Here is a 27892-nt window from a genome sequence, read left to right as displayed (position 1 = left end):
TAATGGGTTATAGCTCTTGTCTGCCAGGAAGATAATTGCACATAGACCCTCACATATAAACCATTTACTTCTGCACTTCCTGTCTTGCTTGTTTGTTTGTTTTCTTTTGTTCTTCAAGCCAGACATAAATTCTATAACAGGGAGCTTGCTTTGTGCAAAATATAGATTCATCCTTTAATCCTTTGTGCTGTTTTTTTTATTCTTTTTTTATTTTTTTAAATAAAAGTCTTTTGTAACATGCCATTACATAAACTATAATTTTTTAAGGACCCTAAGCTAATTAATTAATTAATTTAACCATTGCTCAAACTAATGCTCCTATTTACATAAAAGTAAATAAAGTCGTTATTGTCATTATATTTGGTGACACATTTGAACAAATCACCCATCTTCCAGGGCCTCTGGCACAAGACAGCGGCCCCGCCCCTCCCATCCGTCACTAGCGGCGCTCTCCCTGAGGGGACGCCCCCGTGACACCCATAATGGTTGTTTGATGGCCCCCATAAAAGAAGTCAATGTATTGATGGAAGCCCTTTGAGGACAAACCTTATTTGTATGTGGATCAATCCAGTCAATTCATAGAAGAGAACCATAAGAGGACTTCAATGATGACATTACACCTGTGACCTCACAGCTTTCACTTCGAGTTGTGATGACAGAGACAGTCTGTTTTCACGATAGTGTGTTGCATTTTTATTAAATCATTGAATCCCTCACAATCAGATTACCATCTTCCAGATTAAATTGTATTGTCTACAATTTGTCTGTGCAACCTAGGAATGCTTTATCAGCCTGTATTTTTGCTGACACATTTGCATCTTGAGCACATTGATGTCAATTCTAAATTCAAAACATTTGAAAAGAAAAAATCTGGTATGAAAAAAGCAATACTATATATTTAAAAAGAAATATTATGATAATTTTTTAATTTCCATTTCTACCTTAATATATTAATTTAAAAGACCCTTTTCCATGCAAACATCATCTCAGTAACCAACTGATGTAATACTGTCCATAAATAAATAAATAAGGCCTGTGAAGGGAAGACCCACCAGACAAGCTCTAAAGGGAACTATCAATACCGCAGAAGTCTTGAAGAGAGAGAAAGAAGTCAAAGTGCTACGGAGAACAGCAACTCAGTTGCATCACTTTAAAACGAGGGCAGAAATCATTTCTACCTTTATTAAGAACTTTAGATGAGGCCGCTGCTAAGAACTATTACAAAGACAGCGGAAAAACACAAAAGGGCCGAATGAAATCCAGTGTACATACTTCCTGAATTCAAGCAGACAGTAACAAGTCTGTGAAAGCTCAAAGTTTGGATGATTTCACCATATGACACCACAAAACATAATGAACTTTAACTCAAAACTCAGTCGCGATCCACTAGCTGCTATTATAATAATCTCATACAGTACCTGTCTCTGTGATCCTTGGCCTCAGACTGCATTTAACTAATGAGACCCTGCATATTCTCCTCTCTCAGTCCAATCCCAACTTGATGAACAGTGCAGACCACTTCATTTGCATGCTCAGAATCTGTAACACTCTCCGAGGAGGCCACCGACCGAAGGAAAGAGTGAAGAAGTGGGAAGAAAAGAAGAAAAAGGTGTTGTCCTGGACCACTGAAGCTTCCAGAATCAGGTCAGTATTCCTCAACAGAAAAAGAAAAAAAAACACCCAAAAGCCTCAGGATTTATCATAGTAGTGGGACGCCAATAGTGGGGAATCTTAGGTGAGGGCAAAAGGAAGTTTTGGAGAAAGTTTGAGTGGAGTCCAAAGCGAGGTCCTATGGAAGAGAAGGAAAGAGCCCCAGTGCCTGCCTGCTCCAAAAGAGGATGTGATGAGACTGCATAGCTAATGAGCTCGCCGGCTCCAGAGAACCCCTGCTTTTCTTATTCTCGTTCATCATTAATTCAGCAACGTTGATAATTTCATTAGATTGCCACCATTTTTTTCTTTGCATATTAATAATTAATGCACGCGGCTCCTGGACCAGGGCAGTCCCTGTGTGTGAGCGCACGCTTTCACGAGTGTGTGTGGTAAGTGTGATATGGACACACCTAAACACAGTGCATTTGCCAAGCATAAACACCACACACTCCAAAAACACATATACACACACATGGCCCAGCTCTGTACAGGCAGCACAGGGGGATAAAACATATGGCAGTCATCAAAATGAAGCAGCGGTTCAGGTAAATAAAACAGTACCTGGCAAATACTGGAGAGTTCTCATCTGGCACTGTGGCAGGAGCACAGAGAAAACCGCCAGGGCAGTAAAACAAACACACAGAGCCACTCAAGCAGCCAGCCGATCTCCCTGCAAGCTTTCAAGAGCCAAGCTGTGGGATTACTCTAATCACATTTATTTATTAACCCTCAATTAAGAATGGAAGTCTTACGGCTAATGTTAGTTTAGGGAGAACACTGGGACCTACAATGCACATAATTGACAGACAGGGCTTATTCTTAGTTCAAACCGTTTTGGCTGATTAAGTATACGACTTTCATCTGTAGATACAATGCTATTAATTAAATCATTAAAAGAATTATTCACTTGTGAGAGGGGGGATTAAAAAAAAAAAAAAAAAGGAAAATTAAATGAGAAGCCTTGCAATAACTCCTGAAATATTCATTAATAAAAAAAGATTGCTTAAATTTAATGACAGGGATTACATGTGTAGAGACTGTCTCCGTTTCGCCAAGCCTGCCCCTTAACGCAAACCCTCCTCCCCCTGTTTGATTACTTGATAAAGCGATTAAAGAAGAGAGCGGGGCGCACATATTGCACACAGGCATCAATGCACTCATTGTGTAGCAAACACTTGTTCAAAAATGATAGAGTATCTGACTTAAAGTAAACCCAAACAGCAAGTTAAAGAAAAAAAATTAAATTCCATCATCATTTACTGACCTAAGTGTCATTCCAAACCGATATGGCTTTCTTTCTTCTGCAGAAAACAAAAGAACATATTTTGATAAATATTGGTAACCAAACTGTTTTTGTGACCACTAACTTCAATTTCATTAACAAAAACATGCTAAGACGTTTTGCATATCTTCTTTTATGTTCCAACAACAGACTCAAAGTCCTTCAGATTTGGAACAACATGACTGATATTGTTTACTGAGAACGTTCTGTGTTATTGTGTGTTTCTCTACATGCTTTCATAGATTAAATACTTTGTTATCGGGTGTAAACTTCAGACATCAGATCATAATAGATAGATCTTGTTTGATCAACTTAGTGCTACTCTGTTCTTTCTAGAGCTTATTGAGATCTTTCACATGGATGTGCATCCACACACACACACACACACACACACAGACAGAGAGAGATAAAGTAACTGTTCTCATAGAAAATGACAGTAGCCTGCCAACTATGCCATATCCAGATCATTACTCTGCTTTGAGTTGGTCTTCTCACCACAGCTTGTTAAAGAAGAGAGTTGATGAACAAAGTCCACCAAAAAATGTGCAAAAAATTGTATTGTAATGTACTGTAAATTGTGAAGTTTAAATAAGAACTAGCTATGTGATATAGTTTGCGAGAAATAATGTCAGTTACAAGAAATAAAGTCTCAGTTGTGAGATATGGTCACATTGTCACAAGAAAAAAGACATTGCACAATAAAAAAGTTTTGTTTGTGAGATATAAAATAAAAATTAAGAAATAAATTTATATCGCAAGGTTTCAAGTCAAAAATAGTTGACAAAAATCACAATTATGAGTCACAATTGCTAGATATAGATATAAAGTAAATGTAACAAAAATATGAAATTGCTAGATATAAAGTTGGAGTTGTGAGATATAAGGTTAGAATTATGAGAAATATAGTTGCATTGCAAAGTATTAAGTCACAGCTGGGAGATAAAAAGTTGCAGTTCGAAGAAAAAAGTTGCAATTGGGAAATATAAACCTTTTGGGCTTCCATATGTTTCTGTGTCAATGTGTGTGAAACACAACAACAGAACTGACCCATATTCCACAGCATTGCACAATCCCAAAAGTGTCGCAAACTGTCACCACCACACACACAGCACACAGTTTGTTTTTAACATAGAAGACTGAACCCATTGGTGATTGTTGGATGATTGACGGCTTTGTGCTAAAGCAGATGAGACACACTCCACCCCTACCGTAGTCAGACTGTTTGAGAGAGTGCCAGTAGCCCACCCATAGGGGGGTCTCACCGAGTTCTTCAAAAAGCCTGTATGTGTGTGTGGTCTATAGATCGGTTTATGTGTGAATCTGTCTGGTGGTGGGCGGGTGGTGCAGACAATTGATGCTATAAATAATGTTCAACACAGAGTTGCATAGAACTACTATGATGGAGAAATAAAATCAACAGGACAAAAGGCACAAAGTGTGAGTTTGAATGAATGAAAAACACATAGATTGTATGCACATACTCTTGAGCCCAATTGATGAGTAGGTTTGCATATTTCACTATATTTCGCAAATCCTACCAGCACCTTTGAGGCTGCCAAGGCCTGGTACTCAAAGTGTTGGCATATTTTTGATTAAATTGGACTATGGGAAGATGAAAACCAAACTTCAAAAATGATAAGTTTTAGTAATTGATATGATGCTCCCAGTAAAAAAGAAAATAATAAATAAATAGATAAATAACCCCTTTTGTGTATTGTTTTTCATCAACATCTTGTATCAAACAGACGCCAGTCGCACAGAAAAAAGCCATGATAGAACAATTACATTCAGATCAGTCAAACAACACAGACAAGGGTTCTGTTTTGTCCTTTTCTTTCTTTTTTGCTTCATTAACAATATTCCCTGTCAGGTTGGTGGTTGGAATATTCTCTAATGCTTTCCAGATCTGATGTATGATTTTAAAAGAAGGGACTTTGTTTTTGTAGAATAATATATTATTAAATAAAGTAGAGCATGATGTTTGTAAATATTATGTATATTCTAGAGATGCACCGATTGCAATTTTCTTGGCCGATTCCAATTTCCGATTTTTTGGAAATGTGACCTGCCGATACCGATTTTTGCAGATTCCGATTTTCTTTCTAAGAACTATAATTGACAGCATATACAAACAAAAAAAAAATGCAAATTTCAATTTACATAATAAAAGAAATTATTAAACAATTCCCCCAATCTGGTCTAAGTTACTGGAAAGAGGAAGAAATGGCTAACGTAAAATGAGTTGCTGTGTGTAACAAAAGAGATGTCATTTCCCACTATGTTAATAAATGGTCATTTTTTCCCCCTAACCTTATTAAATGTGTCATCTTTCACATCAAATTTTTACTTTGTTTCAATTAATTCAGTTAGCATAATAAGAAATTGTAGAGTTGTTACTATTCAAAAGAAATTAGTATTAACAAACTCTATCTTTCCACTGCTGAAGAAACAGAAGCTGCATCTGAAGTGGCATTAGATGCATTTACACAGACAGTTTGGTGAAGCTGAGGTGCCATAAATGCATTTACACTGCAAAATTTCAAATGCATAAATAATTTTATAAGATTTATGTTTCTTTTTAAAAAAAAACATACAAATAAATGTTGAAAAAATGCAATGATACTTTTAAATATGATAAACCACCATTAGTTTTAATGAGTGAGTGTTATTTATTAATTTATTCAACCGATTCATTCAAACGGCTGATTCATTCAGAAACGAGGCAAGTGACTGTCCTTATGAATGGGCCACTGAATCATTGACTCTCTCGATTCGTTCAAAAACGTGGATTCATTCAGTAACGAAACACCCCTGTGTGTTGCTCGGAGACACACAACAGTTCTGCTGTGGCTTTGAGTGAGTGAGTGAGTGAGTGAAGTGAGTGAAGTGAGTGAAGTGAGTGAGTGAAGTGACATACGGCCAAGTATGGTGACCCATACTCAAAATTCGTGCTCTGCATTTAACCCATCCAACATGCACACACACAGCAGTGAACACACACAGCAGTGAAAACACACACACACACACACACACACACACACACACACACACCGTGAACACACACCCGGAGCAGTGGGCAGCCATTTATGCTGCGGCGCTCGGGGAGCAGTTGGGGGTTCGGTGCCTTGCTCAAGGGCACCTCAGTCGTAGTATTGAGGGTGGAGAGAGCGCTGGACATTCACTCCCCCCACCTACAATCCCTGCCAGCCCGAGACTCGAACCCGCAACCTTTGGATTACGAGTATGACTCTCTAACCATTAGGGTTACCACGACTTCCCCTCTTTGATCGGAACTATTTGCGATCACTTGCCGGTCAATCGGTGCATCTCTAGTATATTCATAATATATTTATAGTGCTGGGAAACAATTAATCGTGATTAATCACATCCAAATTAAAAGTTTTTTTGTTTGTATAATATGTGTGTGTACTGTGTATATTTATTATGGATATATAAAGACACACACATACAGTATATATTTATATTCATATAATTTATATTATATATAAATATATCTAATATATAAACATAACACATTTATAAATATATATATGCATGTGTTTGCATTTATATATACATAAATATACACAGTACACACATATTATGTACACAAAAACCTTTATTCAGCGCTAATTTATATATTTATTATTGTACGTCTATTTTTAAAAATGGAGGAGTCAGTGGTTTTCCTAAATGATTAGTTGACTAATTGATATGGTATGGTTCACTCAAAAATTAAAATTGGTCCAAACCTTTTTGCATTTCTTCCTCTTTTCTTTCTTTCAGATTTCCAATTTTCCATACAATGAAACACAATGGTATGGAGCCCCTTAGAGCTCATGGTGGTGGAAAGATTTCGGGGTGGGTGAAAAAAATTCGGGGTGGGAGGAAAAAATATTTTTCAAATCTTGGGAATGCAAAAGTTTTGCGAGGGAACACAAAAGTTTTGCGAGAGAACGCAAAAGATTTGAAAAAATTTTTTTCCTCCCACCCCAAATTTTTTTCACCCACCCCGAAATCTTTCCACCACCATGAGTTCTTAGGGGCTCTGTACAATGGGGTCAAAAGTGGTTTTGGTCCACAACATTTATATCATCTTTTGTTTTCTACAGAGTAAAAGTCATACAGTTTTGGAACAACATAGTAAATGACAGAATTTTCATTTAGTAATTAAGTTAATTTAGTCTGAGTAAATAACAGAACTTTTTATTTTTGTGTGAACTGCTCCTTTAAGGAATCCCTATCCCACCTGACCCCATTCAAACACAATTATTTTTCCTTTACATAAGAAGCGTTCAACAACATCTACACAACAGCATGGCATGATGCCTGTCTGCAAGGTTATTGCTACAATGCTGGTGCTTTAAAATGAGATGGGAATTAAAAGCGCAACACCAAAGCATTAAAAATATGAAAACTAACAATATATATATATATATAAAACATCTGAACAGCAGTTGACTAGCAGGTTGTTGGTTGACTAGTCGACCGACACAACCCATCCCTAAAATGAGCAGGCCTGAACCTTTAGAGTGACAAACCATCTAAATGACGAGTTGGGATCATCTAACACGAGATAGTCAGTGATCTCTCCATGCTGCCTCTGAGTGAATGGATCACCCCAGTTTTCCACAGACATCTCTCATCCATCCCCACTGAGACTGAAATGTGCAGAAGGAGACCAGAGATGAGGAGAACAGCGGGTGACTGGAACTAACCTCGCTAACTTCACCATAGCCTCTAGGGTGGTCGAGCTCACGAATGGCACTCGGCATGAATCACTCGTTGGGAAATTATATCCACAACATTTAATATAGCGAATTGCTACTTGCGTTAAAGACGGCACGTGATCATTCATCACTACTTCTCACAGCTGTGGCTGTTTGCCCAATTCGACGCCCTGCCCTTCTATAATGGGTGTACAATTGAATCAGGTGTCTGGTCCTCTTAAGGAAATTAAGTCATGGCTTACGCTGTGGCCACTTAATGAGGGCCGGGCTGCGAGACAGTGACAAATGGGGAGCGACGCTAGGGTAGAGCAATATCTGCATTCCGTCGCCGTGTCGATTTTTCACCCTTCCACCTCCCTGCTGCCATCCCCTCCTCCCTTGAGAGAGAGAGATATCAGTCACCTGCGTGGTTATTAGAAAGCTCTTATTTGAACATAGATTCCCTTCTGCGATGACAGCTAATAACAGGATTGTCGTTCATGAGCCGTATTTTTACATAGCTTTTTGATTATGATGGACATTACGAGCTAAGGATAGGTCTACCCAGCACTGCAGGTGCCTATAACTGGTTAATGGCAGCGCTTATGATGTACGGATTTTGTTTAATAATTCAAGATGGTGGGAAAGTCAACTGTGTGGCCCACATTTTGCAGGAATTTTGACAGATCTCTTTCATATTGTAGCAGATTGAAATGTTTATTTAATTGTGGTACCCTCAATGGAAGCCTTTTTCAGCGAGAAAATAGAAAAATAAAAGAAGAAATAAAGACACATGGTCAGTATAAAGTCACAGTTGTGAGATATAAAATCACAATTACAAGAGTTGCTCATTTGTGAGATATAAAGTTCTAATTAGGAGATATAAAGTCATACTTATGAGAAATAAAGTCACAAGATACAAAGTCACATTGTGAGATATAAAGTTACAGTAGAGAGAAAGTCATATTTGTCATATATAATGTTGCAGTTGTAAGATATTAATTCACAGTGAGAGATATAAAGTCAAATTGCGAAATATAAAGTTGTAATTCCGAGAAATACTCACATTCGTGATATATAGCCCTGGTTTCACAGACAAGGCAAGGATTAGGTCTTAGTTAAATTAGGACATTTAAGTATTTTTTAAAGGTGCCTTAGAAAAAATTTAATTATTAGTGTTCAAATCAATGGCACTGACATATTTTAAGGTATGTCAGTGCAAGTTGCTTTTAGTTAAGACAGATCACACATGCATTTTAGTCTAGGACTAGACTTAAACTTGACATTATTTTTGGCAATAATGTCAAATTGTGACATACAAAGAGATATAAAGTTTCAGTTATACAAGAAATAATGTCACATTTGTGAGATATAAAGTTGCAATTGTAAGACAAAGTAACAATTACAGGAAAGTCACACTTGTGAGAAATATTGCCAAAACTGTGAGATATTAAGTCATATTGTGGGAGTTATACTGTATGAATAACATTTGTGAGAAAATCACATAATGTTGCGGTTGTGAGATATGAACTCCCACTGCAAGTTATAAAGCTACATTGTGAGATATAAAGTAACAGTTATGAGAAATACAATCACGATTACAAGAAATTAAGTTGCAACTGTGAGAAAAGTCTCATTTGTTAGATATGAAGTTGCCATTGGTGGATAAAAATGTCACTATTATCTCACAGTTGTGACATTGTTTTATTGTAAGTGTGACTTAACTTACAATAAAATAAAGTTAAAACTGTGAGATATGAAGTCACATTGTAAGATAATGTAAAGGTGCAATGTGTGTGAGGGTCAGAAAAATAGAGTTTTCAGAAAAATAAAGTCTTCAGTGCTGGAGTTTCTAATGTTATGAACATTCACTTCCAGACTTTTCTTGTCTATTTGTCTGCACAATTCACTCTCAAATGGGCGTTTATTATGATCTGATTTATTGGCTATGTCAAAATGTCATATAATTGACTTATTAAAAGAGCATCATTTGATGTAAAAGGGCTACTTTTCTGAATCCATGAATGTTGAAACCCACCAGAGATATCAGGGTGCAGAGAGCAGTCAGTCATACCAACTGAAAACACTATGACGTGTATATTAAATATTATATACTGCACTACTCCTACAACCACTTTCTAACAATCATTTTTGATTACTGCAGTTTTTTACAGCTTCTATATAACTCCATAATTTACATCAATTCCCTCAGAAGCACAAGTATCATAACCACTAAAAAGAACATGGCCTACCCTTGAGATTCAGAGCAGAACAAGCTGTGGTTTGATGTGACTACCATCTTAGTGAGGAACTGGCTCTGGCAAGGGCTATTAATAACCATGATGGGGATCAATGAGAGGAACATCTCAAGATGATCAGAGGAGCATCCCAGAATGAACAAGCAGGGATGGCATGAGCTGAGTAGAAGCTGCTACATGTATGCCCTTTAATAAAGCAGTAAGACATATGGAGCTGCATGGAACTTGGCTCTGCAGTGGTCAAGCTCTGTAACAAAAATGACTGCGTGTGGAACTGAGGACCCTCTCCTACCTCTCCTCCTCGAGCCCGACTGAACTGCACTCAGTATGAATTATTGACCCTGTAGTCCGGACCCTCTTCATTTCTGGGGAGACTGTCAGGCCTGGTTTGTAGATACAGAGAGAGCATCGAGTTGGGTTGGCTGACCATGTCGACGTGCTCTATCTTTAATGCCCTGAGCAAACCGGGCGGTCTCAGCGTTTCATTAAGCCAGCCGCCAGGAAGCATGTTCACGTCCAAGTCTGAATCCGGAAAGCTTGAAAAGTACCACCTGGGAGCTGGCTGTGCCTCAGTATGCAGTCTTAAAGTTCAGGATAGCTGCGGAAGTGCCTGCAGAAGAGGAGATAGACGTAAAGTTCACCAAAACTTTTTCCACATCTTCACTGCATCTTGGCAATAACCTATCAGCAATCTAGACTTATTAAAAAGTGTGCCTGTCATTGCAGCATCAAACAGAAATGAACACTTGTGGCAGTAAAACTTACTATTATGTGGTTCCTTGCACAACAATATGTTATAAACTCAAAACACTTTTACCGCAGTGCGATTTGTAAGCTAATACATTAGAGCATTTACACATAACCCGATCCATATGTATGGCTTATGTGATGTTACAAACTTACTCGGTAGCTCACCTGGTACAGCATTGCTTGGGTGCAAGTCCCGTCATAAGTCATAATAAAAGAGCTGAAAGAATTGCGGAAGCAAGCTAAAATAGCATGCTGCTTCAACAAATGCGTTTTATCTCATTAGCTATAGTTAACGGTTGAGCTGAGTGTTGTACCGTAAGCCTAGGTTATTTTCAAATGCGATAAAGCATATAGCACCACTCATAATTGGACATTTCAACATGACTGTCGCGACATGTAGGCCTACAACAACGATTGCAATAAAATATTGCCAGATTCCTGTTCATTGCAGACAATACTTCATACGCTTGTAGCTCCATTCACTGGACATTTCACTTTGGGAAAGTGTCCTGAAATATATGCAGGAAACAATGCAATATCATTTTTGCTGATTTTTCCAATGGCCATGGGTAGCGTTTTAGTGAATCACTTCATTCACTCAAAAGAGAGCAATAAAATGACCACTGAAACCCCAATATATATATATATATACAGTGGTGTCCAAAATGATTAGAACACTAGTATTTTCACCAGCTAAAAAATGGTTTTAAGTCAGTTATTTCTATATTTTGCTGTAGTGTGTCAGTAGGAAATATCAGTTTACATTTCCAAACATTCATTTTGCCATTAATTGCAAAAATCCACTGATATTTTTGTCTGACAACAGCCAGTGCTCCACACAGAGATCTGATCTGATCATCATCCAGTCTGTCTGGAATGACATGAAGAAACAAACTGAGACAGACTAAATCCAGAAGAACTGTGGCAATGTCTCCAAGATGCTTCAAGAAACATACCTGCAAAGCTATCTGAGAAACTATGCGGAAGTGCACCTAGGGCAAAAGCTGCTTTAAAAACAAAGTATGCTCACACCAAATGTTGATTTAGTTAATAGAAGTTAATTGATAAATAAAATCTATCTATGTATATATATATATATATATATATATATGTATAACCATTGTCACTCTGAAGCCAACTGATGAAATTATCAAATTAATATTTTAAAATGATCCAAATATTATCTTGAAAAATATTTACTTTATATTTAATTTTATTTTATTTACATTTATTTGTAAAGCACATTTTACAATAAATATCATTCAAAGCTTCATGTTAAATTTTGATGTTAAACATGTTTAATAAATATATTAAGTTAACAGGTTAAATTTGACAGCCCTAAAAATACATTTCCCCCCCACTGACCACCTTTGTAGAACAAACATCTTTGAAAGCCTTCCATTTTTCAAGTCTCCATTTTTCTGTGCTGTTAAAGGGGTCCTTATTATCCAGTGACATACATTGGAGTGTACCGACTTGCTGAGAAAAAATAAATAAAAAATTAAGACAGGTTGATTTCAGGTGTTGATTAGTGACAAACATCATGAGAGAGAAATCGATCATTTTCACCAAATTAGAAGGTCAAAAACAAAACCATGTATAAATCATTCACAATAAGATCTATAACATATCTTTAGAAAATAGATTGACTTTAACATAAAGAGCACATAAAAACTATACTGTCAATCTTTACAATAGATTTTGTGCACATTTTGAGTTACATAACTGTAAAAGTAGTAAATCCATAGTAAGCACATATTTAAATGCACAACAATTATTTGCCTGGACAACATAAGTGCTTGTGGCATCTTGCTAGTAGCTTTTAGATGGTGCATAACAAGACCTACTTTGCCACAGGAAAGAAAAAAAAATCCGTAAATGCAACTGTGCCTTCTGAGCACCACAACCTACTTGCAGCCTTTTGTTTTTATTTTTTTCCCCTCTGACAGTCACGGCTAAGTATTTACCTCAGCAATTACCCACTGACATCCTTCATCTTTTTAGCAGTGCTGTACAGTCACCCTGAAAAACAGTGAGATCCTATAAACATGCTTGCATTCCCAAGGGAAAAGCTTACTGTGATTCAGACATGAAAAGGGAGCATGTGTGGACCTATAAAATTCAGAAAACAAAAAACAGATAAAATCAATTAAAAAAGTAAACAAACCAAAAAGAACACCAGCAGCATAAATGGATGATAAAATGGGTAGATATGCACAGTTATGCAGGTGTGTTTGTTTCTGTTTCTGATGAGAGGAGATGAAAAGACATGCATTTTAAAAGGAAACAAGAAGATGTCATCTTCTGTTTGTCTGACATATTTACACAATTACCGCACTAAAAAGCAGAGAATCCTGGATCTTTGTGCTTAAAGGTTTGAAGTATTTGAGGGGGATTATTTTCTTTTTTTCTTTCTGTTTCTTTGATGTCAGCATAGCCTGCAGTGTGGGCATCTGTTAGCTGTGGAAGTTTATGTTATATGTGTACAGTATATTAATAAAACGATATGATTGTGTGGTAAGCGTGCAACCACATAACATACAGAGAACAGAACGCAGAACATACACATTCACAGACTGCCAGACATTTCAGTGGCATGGATAATTAAAACCTATCCTACCTCACCTTACACCCTTATGCATATTCACATACCCCAAATCTACAGGATTTACAGAATCGGTCCGGCTCTCAGAGGTATCGGCACACAATGGTGCTTTTATCATATGCTTATCAGCATGACCTCCTTCTCTCTTTTTAATGCTCGATCTTTTGCCCTTTCAATCAGGAAGCATATTACTCCTCTGTCAGAGCAAAGCACTTCCTAACGACAGCAGAGCCAGCTGGGAAAGAGGGCGAGGGCAGGAGGCCTTTGCATTAACATAATAATCCAGCCATGCTCCCACAGGCCCCGGGGCCAGACAGCATATTAGCTGGGTCCCCTTTGTGAGGGTCCTTGCAAAGGAGAAAGAGCCGTCTTATTACTTGCCTGTCAACCTGTGGAACCTTTATTTTCGCCTTTTGGAGTCACTGTTGTGGGTTGTGAGCAGGGGTGTCGCAAGACCCTTTTTACTGGGGCATGAGTGCCAGTGAAATACTGCTGTGCTCCAGTAAAATATTACTGAAAAATCCTTATGTGTCAAAAGGAATAACCATATACTGACCTGATCATTTTTTCTGAAAGTATTTCAGAAATTAAATTACATCATGTGTGTTTAACAATTACAGCTAAAAGCTGTATCATAAATAGAACTTGCAATGTCAGATTTTCAAATGAATCACTTAAATAGTAACAGGATATTTTATATAACTACAATCCATTAGAGGAAACGAAATGTATTTTATCCAAAGAAAAAAACAAACAAACAAAGCGTCTAGTCTGCGTCTAGTAAAGTGATGTGCATGGTCATAGCTGTTATAGATATCAACACTGTTTTTGAAAACATGACCACAATTAACTTCTTAACTATCATAAAAATGTCCAAGGTTGTTTGTAAAATCTGATAGCTATTGCATTAATGAACATGTTTTTCATGTTGTTGACATCCAGGAAATACTGAATAATTATTTGGATACTGGAAAAATCTTGGGGTACTGAAACCAGAACTGACTGAAAAAAATGTATTCACCCAAGAATTAAAATTCTGTTATCATTTACTCACCCTCATGTTATTCCAAATGTTTCTTTTTAGTTTATTTCTTGTGTGGAATACAAAAGAGGAATGTCTAAAGAATATCATTGATACAAATTTCAAAACTATGGAAAAAAAAAGAAAAAAGAAAAGAAGAAGTAGAAGACTGGGGTTGTCAAGCTCCAAAATGACAAAAAGCACCATAAAGGTAAAAAAAAAAAAAAAAGAAGTAGCATTATTTTACAAATCTTCTGAGGCAATTTTCACTGTTTTCACAAGGAATTTTGACTGAAAATATTGATATCCATCCTATCTTACCGTTGCATTTTAATGTCAGTTTAGAAGAGAGGTATCATTCATGAACAGATTGTGTTTTGAATCTTTGAATCAGTTCACAAACCCAGTCTGAACGATTCTTTCCCAAATCAAACTGATCTGTCTCACTCAATGATCCAGTTGCATCTGTTACCATCCCACTGGAGGGGAACATTATATGTGAACTTCACACAAATATCTGGTCCCAAATGCTCAAGGGCTTCAGAAGACTTATATGAGATACATCAACTTTTATGACCCTTTCTTTGTCTTTTTAAAGCTTGAAAGTTACATTTTATTGGAACTACATGGAAAAGGATTACTAGTAGGCCTACGTTTTTCAAATGTTTCAGTTATACTTTATTTCCAGGTGCCCTTGTTACAGTGTACTTATAACTTTAGTTACTGAGTAATATTAATTATGTAGTTACTATATGGTTAGGGTTAGGATTAGGGTTTGATTTAGGGTTATTTGCATTTATTGTTATTATAATAGTACAGTTGGGCAAAAAAGTATTTAGTCAGCCACCAATTGTGCAAGTTCTCCCACTTAAAAAGATGAGAGAGGCCTGTAATTTTCATCATAGGTACACTTCAACTATGAGAGACAGAATGGGGGGAAAGACACCAGAAACAAAATTGTAGACCTGCACCAGGCTGTTACGCGCTGTGCTGAACAAGGGCACGAGGACGACGGAGAATCATTTAACAGTCTTTTAATATATAATTCAAGAATAAGAAGCTAGGACGATCTCAGGAAGGTAGCACCAACACTGGACATAAACAATCACCGACCAACTCAAACTCAAAAGGCAGGAACTTATAAAGAGCAGATAATGAGGGTCAACAGGTGAACACTGATTAATAAACACAGGTGAATGAACTAAACGATGATTAACTGAACAGAACAGAACAGGGAAAACTAGTCAAAGCAAAACACAGACATGTTACACAGGCTGGGAAGACTGAATCTGCAGTAGGCAAGCAGCTTGGTGTGAAGAAATCAACTGTGGGAGCAATTATTAGAAAATGGAAGACATACAAGACCACTGATAATCTCCCTCGATCTGGAGCTCCACGCAAGATCTCACCCCTTCAAAATGATCACAAGAACGGTGAGCAAAAATCCCAGAACCACACGGGGGGACCTAGTGAATGACCTGCAGAGAGCTGGGACCAAAGTAACAAAGGCTACCATCAGTAACACACCCGTCTGTAACGGGCCCGTCTGAAGTTTGCTAGAGAGCATTTGGATGATCCAGAAGAGGATTGGGAGAATGTCACATGGTCAGATGAAACCAAAATATAACTTTTTGGTAAAAACTCAACTCGTCGTGTTTGGAGGAGAAAGAATGCTGAGTTGCATCCAAAGAACACCATACCTACTGTGAAGCATGGGGGTGGAAACATCATGCTTTGGGGCTGTTTTTCTGCAAAGGGACCAGGACGACTGATCTCTGTAAAGGAAAGAATGAATGGGGCCATGTATCGTGAGATTTTGAGTGAAAACCTCCTTCCATCAGCAAGGGCATTGAAGATGAAACGTGGCTGGGTCTTTCAGCATGACAATGATCCCAAACACACTGCCCGGGCAACGAAGGAGTGGCTTCGTAAGAAGCCTTTCAAGGTCCTGGAGTGGCCTAGCCAGTCTCCAGATCTCAACCCCATAGAAAATCTTTGGAGGGAGTTGAAAGTCCGTGTTGCCCAGCGACAGCCCCAAAACATCACTGCTCTAGAGGAGATCTGCATGGAGGAATGGGCCAAAATACCAGCAACAGTGTGTGAAAACCTTGTGAAGACTTACAGAAAACGTTTGACCTCTGTCATTGCCAACAAACGGTATATAACAAAGTATTGAGATTAACTTTTGTTATTGACCAAATACTTATTTTCCACCATAATTTGCAAATTCTTTAAAAATCAGACAAGTGTACCTATGATGAAAATTACAGGCCTCTCTCATATTTTAAAGTGGGAGAACTTGCACAATTGGTGGCTGACTAAATACTTTTTTGCCCAACTGTAAGTACATGTAACGTGTAACAAGGACACCTTAAAATAAAGTGTTACCAATGTTTCCTATTGTTCCCCTGAGGAACAAGAAAGTCAGGTGGGTCTGAAAAAAACATGAGGATGGGAAAATAATAGTAATACTTTAAGGTATTTGAATTTTAGCTTAAAATAGTACAAGCAATTTGAACTTTACTCAAATGTACTGGAAAAGAAATAGCTATTTATTTCTCCCCAAAGGCTTTCACTGATGGCTGTTAGCAATATGCACTGAACATGTGATCTTATGCACTAATATCCTTTAACACATATCGTGACTAGCCGTCTGCTTTCTCGAGAGGCTCTTGTGTGTCAGATCAAGTGGCTCTTCAGATAAGTGTCTTGAAGTGCCTGAGTGCTTGAATGAGAAACAAGCTTTTCAAAAACTCAAGCGCTACTCACAATAATGCAATATAAAACAAAGAACACAAGAACAAACACTTCCATTGTACTTTTCACTATAAAGACTCAATAATTCAAGATTCATCAGTAGTGTTGAATTTAGATGGGCATCATGGGCATTAAGCCAACATTCAATGAGGAACTATCCATGTGAGGCTGCTGGAGGGAGAGCAACGGGGAGTCTGTCAGGCCATTTAGTTTTCATGGACCTCAGATGGTGGATGTGATGGTGTGCGCTGACAGCTCAAGAACAGAGGAACAGTTAGACAGAGGAGGTGGCGTCGAGGTCTGGCACTGAAGTCTCCCAACTCTGAGATGTCAGAGGAGGAAGATGAGGAGGTAGCAACTCCACAAACAACCGGATCAAGCCACACCATAGGCCCCCACCAGTCAATGCCCCCTTGGGGGCAGTGCTCTAATTGGTGGAAAGGGCAGCCCGTCCGCTTTCACACTCAGATCTCTCCGAGGACATCCGAGGCAACGCGCCAATTACTGCCAATTGTTGGCCTCGCCATTGAGATGTGGACAGTCGTCCACATGGAATATGACTGGGGCCAGAGAATATTCCATTTTTGTCTGAGGACGGCCGGAGAGATTCCCATATGCTGAAAAACAAACTCTGGCTTATGACCCTTTGCTAGATAGCGTCCATTCATGTTATGCCCATTGAGGCACGCAGCTCTCGCTATGAATATTCATTGCATGCAGTCGGGGATGAACAAAATCAAAATACTTTAGCTTTCTGTTCTGATGTTTTCAGCTCTTGTAAAAGGACAGTTTCATATAGACGGGGTGAGTTAATGTGAAGTGATTGTAACTGACAAACCCTGTACTTTTCAAACCCTCAAGTTCAGGCTATGTTTAAAGAGGGAATAGCCCATTATGAGCTGCTTGGAGGGAGTTCAGCACACATAGTGGTTCATCCATTATCCATAAGCTGTTCATCATTGTTAGGGTCAGGGGAAGACCACAACTCTTCCCAGCAGGCAAAGAGCATACCGGGGAAGAGGAACTACACTCTCTGGGGTGTGTACACTGTAGACAAGAAAGAAATTAAAAATAACAATAAAAGAGGAATTAAAAATTAAAAAAATATTTTGTACAGTGGAAATCTATGTCTTTTAATTGTTGGCAAAAATCTTGGCCAAAAAAAAAAAAGAGACCATGGTAATTTTATACCGATAAATTATTCAGCACACATTAATAACAGTCCAAGTCCAAGCAGCATAAGAGGAAGCTGTTTTAAGAGTGATGAACGGCTGGTGTTTCCAGAGTTTCCGCATGGCAGTAATTCTTTTGGTTTTAAGTGCTAAAAAATGACATGAGAATAAAAAGCTTATTTTAAGAAGTTCAGAGGATGTTTCCAATGCGCCCAAATGATACTTAGGAGCCACGGCAAAGAATGCATGTTAATACATTTGTGCATTAACACAGCAGTGCTATACCTGCTGAGCCGCTGAATGTGAAAAATCTTAATTATGTAAAAAAATAAAATAATTCATAGAGTAGAATAGTGTATATATATATATATATATATATATATATGAAGAGTTCATTTGCTAAAACAGATAACTGATCTATATCTATATCTATACACACACACACACACACACACACACACATATATATATATATATATATATATATATATATCAATATTCAGTAGCACTTTAGTTTAAAGATAACTTCTCCTCTATTAAGTTGCATATTACCATGCATATCACTAATATTGGCTGTCTATTAGTACTTATCAAAGCAAATATTAATGCCTTATTCTTCATGACCATATTTCAGATCCCTAATAATCTTACCCCATACCTAAACGTAACAACAACCATACTAAGAATTAATAAGCCACAAATTAGGAGTTTATTGTGGCAAAAGTCATAGTTAATATAGTTAGTTAAGACTAGGAATTGGTCCCTAAGCTAAAGTGTGACCATATATTCTATATATTCTATATATATATATATATATTTTTTTTTATTTTATTTTTTTTTTTATTAATTTATTTTTTTCCATAAATTTTCCACATCCTGAGACCAAATTTAAACCAAACAGGATTCAATGTACGGTTTGCTGTAAGAATGTCACAATAAAGATTTGTCTCTGTGATAATGAACAACAATACATTTTCCTAGAATTACTGCTCATGTTTGCTGTCAATCACTCTATATGAGGTTTACGTTTTCAAATGGAAGATGACTGTTCAGTTCAAGGCTTGAATCAACTCCTTGATATGTATTTCATGTCTAATCAATCAATTCATCAATCTGTTTGCCATACATGATCTCCATCGTTTTGATCTCACCTATAGAAATGAACAGTATTAATATTTAAAGCTTGCTAACTAGATCTAATCATGAGAGCCAACCCTCGCTACATCCTCACTGAGCAAAGACAGCATGTCAAGAGATGCCTTGCTCATCTAGATAGGAACCTGCATGATTCACACATCAACACAGCCACTTAGTTATTCTTTTTCTTATTCATAACGAGGAGGGAGGAGGGACTTCCTCCCATCAGCCATGGACACGAAGCAATACTTTCAATGCTTAATAATTAATAAATGACTGAGTGCATGTGGTACCTCACCTCCAAATGCATACCATCTGTACATTAAACAATGGACTTGAAAGTAGACACAGAAACACAGAAATATGCATGATTTCTTGTAGATAAAAAAGGCTGCATATTTCTGTGAGCAAAAAAGGAAGCAACAATTGCCTTCCCAAAGCATGATGCAGAGCCCCTCTTGTTTTCTCTTCCTTAAAGGCAGTGCTCTATTCTAAATATTTACAAACTGAATAGTGCACATGAGATGGAATAAGTGGAGGAACTCTACTAAAATTAGTCCAGGGCCTGAAGGAGAAAACAACTTATCATAGCTGGTTGAAAGAAACACTGCCAATGGAAGAAAAACAAATTTTCAACTTCAAAATAATTCAAAAACAATTGAAGAGCTGAACATTCTGCTGTAGCTGTATCCAGAGCAGTATAAAAGTAGTATGTTCATTTACATACACCGTAGGAGAGAGCAAGGATTGTTTTATTCAAAGCTTTGAAATGTTGGCCTTAAATATCTTTATTATATTAGCTGTGATACATGTTAATATAATAGTGATACATTTTAATACAATAAACTTTAAACCCCATATGTGCACTTTTCAAATGCATAATTAAAATGTTTAAAATGTACTCTTCATGCACATAAGATATTTTTTTGTTTTATTCCAGACTCACAACAACACAAGCATGTGTAATTTTTGAGAATGTAAATAATACATGATTTGATAAACTGAATGTAAGTTACAACATTTATAGTTGTTATCCATGTACACTAACAGTGTTACACTAAGATAACAGTGTAAGTGCATGTATATGTAAGTCAAGTCAAGTCAAGTCACCTTTACTTATATAGCGCTTTTTACAATGCAAATTGTGTCAAAGCACTGCACAATATCAAAAAAAAGGAAAATAAAGTGTCAATAATACTGTATATACAACAATATGTAAGTGTCAATGTACTGTATATATAAGGAACATATTTTTGTGTAAGTGTCAATGTATATATTAGGAACATATTTTTTTATTAATATTTCCAAACAAGGTGCAATTTGTCAGCTTGTGAAAAATTTGCACAAATATTTTTATTTTTTTCATACAGTGCCGCAGAGATGACATCTTCTGTAGGCCAACTTGGAAGTTAGAGTCACTTTGGTTCCTTCAACAAAAACCTGAAGGAATTTTTCATTTGTCTTTTGGATTCTTGCAGAAAACAAGCTCTGTGACCAGCAAAAGTTTATGATTCTTTCATGTTTTGCTCATTATGATAATATTTACAAATTAGCACAAATGAAATTAATTTTAAAGCTGAACACAATTGTAAAAAAACAACAACTAAATTTAGGCTATAACAAATACAACACAGTCACGTCACTTCATTGAAAATGAAAAATGAAAAAAAAAGAAAAGAAAAAAGATTCTAAATAGTTCAAATAGTTTGCAAGAACAGAGTGTGATTATAAACACAATGAAACTGTGAAATTGGACTAGTGAGTAGATGAGTTTTTTTTTTTTTTTTAGAAAAATCTAAATTTGCTATGCTTGTGTTCACAACAGACATTTTTTCAAGCATTTAAACAAAAACCCAATTTAAAAATCCATACTGACTTCATGAGAACCGAAAGTGACAAATGCTTGTTTCTATTTTTTTATTTTTGTCTACAAAAACAAAAACAAACAAAAACATAAAATGAAAACATGGTGCCATTAATAATCAGGGTTGTTTAATCTCTGTTTTGTTTGTTTGTTGTTTAAAAACAGGAGAAAAAAAGTGCACATACGGCTGATGTTGCTTCTTTAGAAACCGCAACATCCGACTTCCGGGTCGTCCTGCTTTTTGCTCACATTGTGGGGAGAAAAACCTGCAGAGGCCCTGATAAATCTACAGCACTTCTGCACCCAAAAGAAAAAGTTAATTAGAAATACAAATTCGCCCAGATTGTTATTAATGGGAACTGTAGAATAAGCAACACATATTTTGTGCCCATAAGTAATCTCAGGTAGCTTTGATCTCGGGCCCATGGCGGATGCTGCCACGTACCGCTGCCTGGCTTCTGGGACTATGCCAGCACCAGACATCTGGCTACTTTGTTATCATTGGCTGATCGGCTCTCGTGAGACCACTCTTGTGACACTAGGCAAGAGAGAAGTGTGGCCTGGCAACGAGAATTATCAGCACATTTGGAGTGGATTAAAGCTCCAAAGTGGTCCTCAAAGCGCGACGGGGGTCTCGTGAGCTGCCCTCCGCTGGGGGTTGGCGAAGGGGCTTGCAGAACAGACTTAAACAAGCCCGTTATGGAGATGCGCAATGCCAAATAGACTCGCGGAAAAAAAGAGCAGAGCCCCAACAGAAAAGAGTCATGGAGAGGGAGAGACGCTAATTATCTCATCTCGTCAATTCTGTTGCCAGATTGGGAGACGACCAGATCTGGGAGTTGACTGAACCTTTTGCACAGGTTCATTATGCGCAGGCGCAGGTACATTTGGAAGCCTCACTGATGTTTTAGAACGTTGGTGATTTATAAAATTTCTGCACTGGCAAGAAATCGATATACAAACTATTTTAACTGAGAAATTTCTAGTCCATTTTTTAAATAATTACAAAGAAACGCAAGTAACACATTGAATTTAATTTGAAATGTTCAAGTAGAAGGACTGAAATAGTATTTTTTTTTTAAATAGTGTTTACATTTTTACAGTGTCCAGTGCTATAGTCACATGCATGACTCCATGTTAAAATAAACAGCCCATAACCCATAACATTATGTACCCATAACCACAAATGGAAATTCTGTCATCATTTAATCATTCCATTATAGGCTAAATAAAAAATAAACACAGAGACATCCTTCACTTGACACTACATTAAGACTGTATATAATGCATAATAAAAGTATTCTTGATGCATTCATTTTCTTATAATGCACTGCATGATCTTTTATAACGGTTTTTACACCCTTAGAAAGTATTACATTGAATCGTTACAATACATTAAATACAATCAATACATTAAATCACACTGAATAATCAATTTCATGTGTAACAAGCAATCTGCAAATATTTAATGCTATTTAACTTTGCGTACAATTATTTATGAAAAGAGATTACATTTTGCATTACAGTGCGCATTTTGAATAACTTATAATGCATTAATGCTTCAAGTAATGCATTACTGTATCCTCTTTTAAAAATCCTCTTTTGTGTGAAACCGGTTGCACAACTCATACTTATTTCTATGAAATAAAATCCAGTTCCTCCTTCAAAAATGATTTTTCAATAATCCTGGTCAAAACTAGCAATTGATTAAAATTTGAATTCAAAATTTGTTCTGAGAAGCCTTGTGTCAGTCCTCCTCTGCCGTTTCTCTGTCTGTCTCTTTATCATGACAGACACACCGTGACCCCTAAATGTTACATAAGCAGAAGCTCATGATATATTCATGTTTATTCAGTATGTGGTACTGATGGCAGCCCTCCACGGATTGTGTAGCTGATGACAAGCTCAATATGTAAGACAAACTCCTCTCCTCACTGTACACACACTGTCCATGTGGACCTTGGCTGGGAAAGGTTACTCCCTCCTCCTTTCTCTCTCTCTCTCACTCTCGTTCGCTCGCTCTTTCTGTCGCTTCCACTCTCTATCTTTATCTCCAAATGAGCTGAGGGTACAGGCACCATCTCCAGGTTTAAAGCAATGCTAGCTATCAGATGCTCGTTATCGTTAATCTCCTATTCACCACTACATTGGATGTCAGCCCATGAGACTCAGACCAGCTGTGGTAAGGCTTTGAAGAAATGAGCAGCAGACAGCGTTAGTCTTTCGAACACATCACACTGCACCTTGTTATTTTTTAATATATATAATCACTATACAGTTTCACAAACAAGGACATTTGTCATTTCAGGTATTTTTAGCAGGGTTGCATGAATTACCAACATATCAGTTATTAGAATTATATATATATATATATATATATATATATATATATATATATATATATATATATATATATATATATATATATATATATATATATATTTTATAGCACTAATGCTCACTTAAAGTTCATCTTTAAAAGTACTAATGTTTAAATAATAATGTTAAATGTTTACCCAATCTGAAAATGAAGGTTTTATTTATTATATGGGCCAAAATGTTCGATTATTCTTTTATGCTAGAAATTGTTAGGATATTAAGTAAAGATCATGTTCCATGAAGATATTTTGTAAAGTACTACCGTAAATATATCAATACTTAATTTTTGATTAGTAATATGCATGGCTAAGAACTTCATTTTGAAAACTTTAAAGGCGATTTTCTCAATATTGTGATTTCTTTTGCACCCTCAGATTCCAGATTTTCAAATAGTTATATCTCAGCCAAGTGTTGTCCAATATTAACAAACCACACACCAATGGAAAGCTTATGTATTCAGCTTTCATATGATGAAAGCTGAATATGATCACATTTATTTATTTATTTGTGTACAGTAGTACTATACATTGTAATGTTGCAATGTCAGAATTAAATCACAGCATTTTAAACTACTGGGTTTTATTTTTGGAAAAATAATCATAAAAACAGCAAGCAATTTTTATATCAGCAAATATCAGTCATCAGCCATGACATGAATTATCAGCCTTTCAGTATTGAAAGTAACATTTCAATATCAGTGCATTAGTAAGGCTCCACATTTTGTAGTGAATTTGGACTAAACTAAATTTAGCATGATACAGATTAGATGTTTGTAACAGACTTTCTCAGAAATGTGATCAGCTTGTTAGCACAACATCATGTTGCTATATTATCATGCTAATAATGAGCTTATGGAGGGTTGCAAAAGACTCGGCCCTCTGTTCCGAGGGATGAGTTGGATGTGGAGGGGGCCTCTGACACCTGTCACCCTACAAGCCAAGCACAATTAAGGCTTCTCCTGGGGGTGGAGGGGGGACTTGCCTGGAAGTCATGCAGCTCCTGGTGCAACGGGGAAGCGTTTGAAGATCATTAGTGTTACAGACCCTGTCTTCATGGCCCTGACAAACCTACTGAATACTGTGCTTTGATCAGGCCCAGGCATTTTTGTCAACAGCAAGGGGTACAGTGCATACATTAGAAAGTTACTTGCACAAAGTCAGCAGGTAAAGAGTCACGTTCAGTAAGAGTCCATGCATTGTACTGATTGGACCTAATTAGCATCATTTCTGTTTGGACATCTTGAGCAATGAACAAACTTAAATGTCGTCAAGTATCAATGCATGAACTCATCAATTACTTTCTTAACCAACACAAGTAATGAAAATACTCTATTTATAGACTATGATGTCCATAAATGTTTTATTTTTCAATGAATGTGAAGTCAATAACTGTAGCTACTGTATGACCTGACATCAATATCTCATCACGTTCATTGGGGTTGACCCCGCTGGTGAGTGTGCTGAATAATAAAACACACTGTTAAAGTTCTGAGGAGTTTAAATTTTATCAACACTTACTCACTATCATGAAACAAGCTCAGTGCATTTTTGTATTGTTCTACTCACCAAACAGACATATTAATAAATGTTTCATTTTCTGAGAAGTGGGATGGGAGGGAAACTGTCAGAATACACACTGTTCTGTGATGTTTCAATGAGTAAGAAACCAAGCACTTTGCTACAAAGATGAGATTCATCACAAATATTGAAATGTGAGGGAGAAACAGAGAGTCGGATAAAATGCAAAGGGCCTTCAAATGAATAAAGAGATGTAATTGACCATGTACACTTGTGTGCAAAGCGTATTGGTAACACTTTATTTTGACAGTCCACTTCAGACATGCTACTAACTATATAGGGCTTTTCACATTTGAAATAGTTAACCCTGGGTCATTCTAAACCCCAGTTAAACAGAATCCTGGGTTATCTTGCTTCATGCTTCACACTGCTCATAATTTACCCAAGTTTAACAATTAATTCTGGGTATTCTTAAACTAATGTTTCACACTGCTTTGCTAAACCATGGGTTAATGTTCTTATTTGCATATCTGTGTGACTGGAGGAATGCAGCGCACGACCTGTACACATAACACTCTGGCATTGCACATCCCATTTTGCCAAAAGCACTATCAATGGGGTTTTTTTTGGTCGCTTCCTACTACATGAACTCCATTTGTTTTGTGAAAGATATGCCAAATTTGTCAACACTGTCACTTAAATGTGACTCTTGAATAAAAGCTTTATAAACAATAACATACTCACTAATTGTTGTGTTTGTTTTAATACAGTAATTGATTGATTCAATGTATTTGATAGTTAAAATGACTACAAATTCAGGTTTTCGTCACCACCGTCAGATGTGTCAACTCCGTCAGTTCTGTCACCTCCATCAGTTACATATTTTGATAATATTTCATATATTATATTTTATATTTGTTGTGGAATTGTATGTCACATGTGAAAGTGTAATCTGTGCAAATGTGCAAATGGATGAAGGGGAAAAATGATAATTATGGCTGATGAGCGGGAGGCTGCATGTGGTGACATTGTGACAAGTGAGAGCTCTTTAATTTGTTGGATCAGATAGTGACACGCTCCATCAGAGGATGGGGAAAACCTTTTCATTTGTGCAAAAGATAGGTGGAAAGGGGGTCAATTAGCATCAACCATTAGACATCCCATGACATGCTATATATTATAATCTGGAACAGTCATCTTAATGAGAGAGGAAGAGAGAATTTTCAACTGTATCAGACTGAATTCAGAGGCAGCGCAGTACATGACCAATCATAAGAAAAGCAGCTGACATACTGTTCCTCACATGCAGCAAATGTTATGTTTTTTTGCTTTATATGCTGTATATTTAAGATTTTTTTTATGTTTTTTTTTTTAAAGATCTCATACCAAGGCTGAATTTATTTGGCTATAAATACAGTAAAAATAGTAAAAATCATTTTAAATAACTTATTTTTTTAACTGTATCCACTCGTGTATATTTATGGTGCTTAGCTGTGAACAGTTATGTAGAAAAAAATCTTTAAAAAAATGACAAATAAATCTTATCCATTTATTTATTTATAATGGTATATGGTGGCTTGAACTCCTAGATTTACAATTAAATAATGAATAATGCCAAAAGGGAAGTTGATATTTTTCATATCATCCAGTGAGACCAATACAAAGCCACGATTTCTAACCAGTGCCTTATTTGATGCAATGACAGGTGCAGTGAACCCCTCTACAGTATATTGATTTGGAGGACCTAGAGGTATGTGACATCATTATGAGGATTGACCTTCTCCTGCTCTGCCCTGAAGTCTTAAGAGTAAATGAACATTACTGAGAGCGATACTCTGGCTTTGCTACTAGGCTGGTATAGTTACTGGTGTCATGGAAATATTTTTGGCATGTAATCTGCTTAGATGACATCCTGTCTCTCAACTCTAATCAAACTGACTAGTTTTACATGCATTTGAGGAAGTAATATGTCTTCAAATATATATTTCAAAAAGCCATATTTGTGTGGTAATACATTACTGACATTCAAATCTGTAGAAAAATAGACAGAGGAAAGTCTAATGTTGCTTATTTTGAGTTAATTGCTAAGGCCATGTCCTTTGTACATCCACTGGTTCCTAGTGAGTGCAGACCACATATTGAGCGAGGTTGCTGTGAATTAAACTCTTGCTACTGAGAGCAGGGAATAAAGAGACTCTCTCACACACAAAAACACATTCTCTGTCTTTTCCTCACATGCACACACACATTTTTGATTCCTCTCTCTCTCTCTCTAAATATCCTGCACACTCCCACATGCACGGCGCATTCGAAATCTTTCTTTTTACTCTTTATTTCTCCTTTACTTTATCTCGAGCTTTCTCTTTCCTTCTCACATTCCGGTGATGCATCATCCTTTGTCCCTGTGTTCTTAGAGCAAGCTGCAGTGACTGTGTTGGTGGCACAAAGGAGCGGTGGGTATTAAAACAGCTGTCTCTGGTGGTCCGGATGTAATTGGGATTGTTAACGCGCTTGGCTCCTGAGGGATGCTCGTGAGAATGTCTTTGTGTAAAGCACACAAGCTCCACAGCGGCATACCTTGATTTTGATGTACGTCAAAAAAAGCAAACAAGTCACCTGAGCTACTGTACATCAAGTCTGGCTGTTTTTTTGTTTTTTTTTCCCCTCCTGCTTTTTTATCCTCCTGTTTTGTGTTGTTGCTACTGGTGCACTGTTATTTATATGTAAAAGAAAATGTCTATGAAGCTCAATTTTAGTCAGAATTCCTATGAGAGCATGCTTTCTTAGT

Source organism: Barbus barbus (assembly GCF_936440315.1).
Source record: "Barbus barbus genome assembly, chromosome: 8".
NCBI classification, from domain to species: Eukaryota; Metazoa; Chordata; class Actinopteri; order Cypriniformes; family Cyprinidae; genus Barbus; species Barbus barbus.
This window is presented reverse-complemented; position numbering follows the sequence as displayed.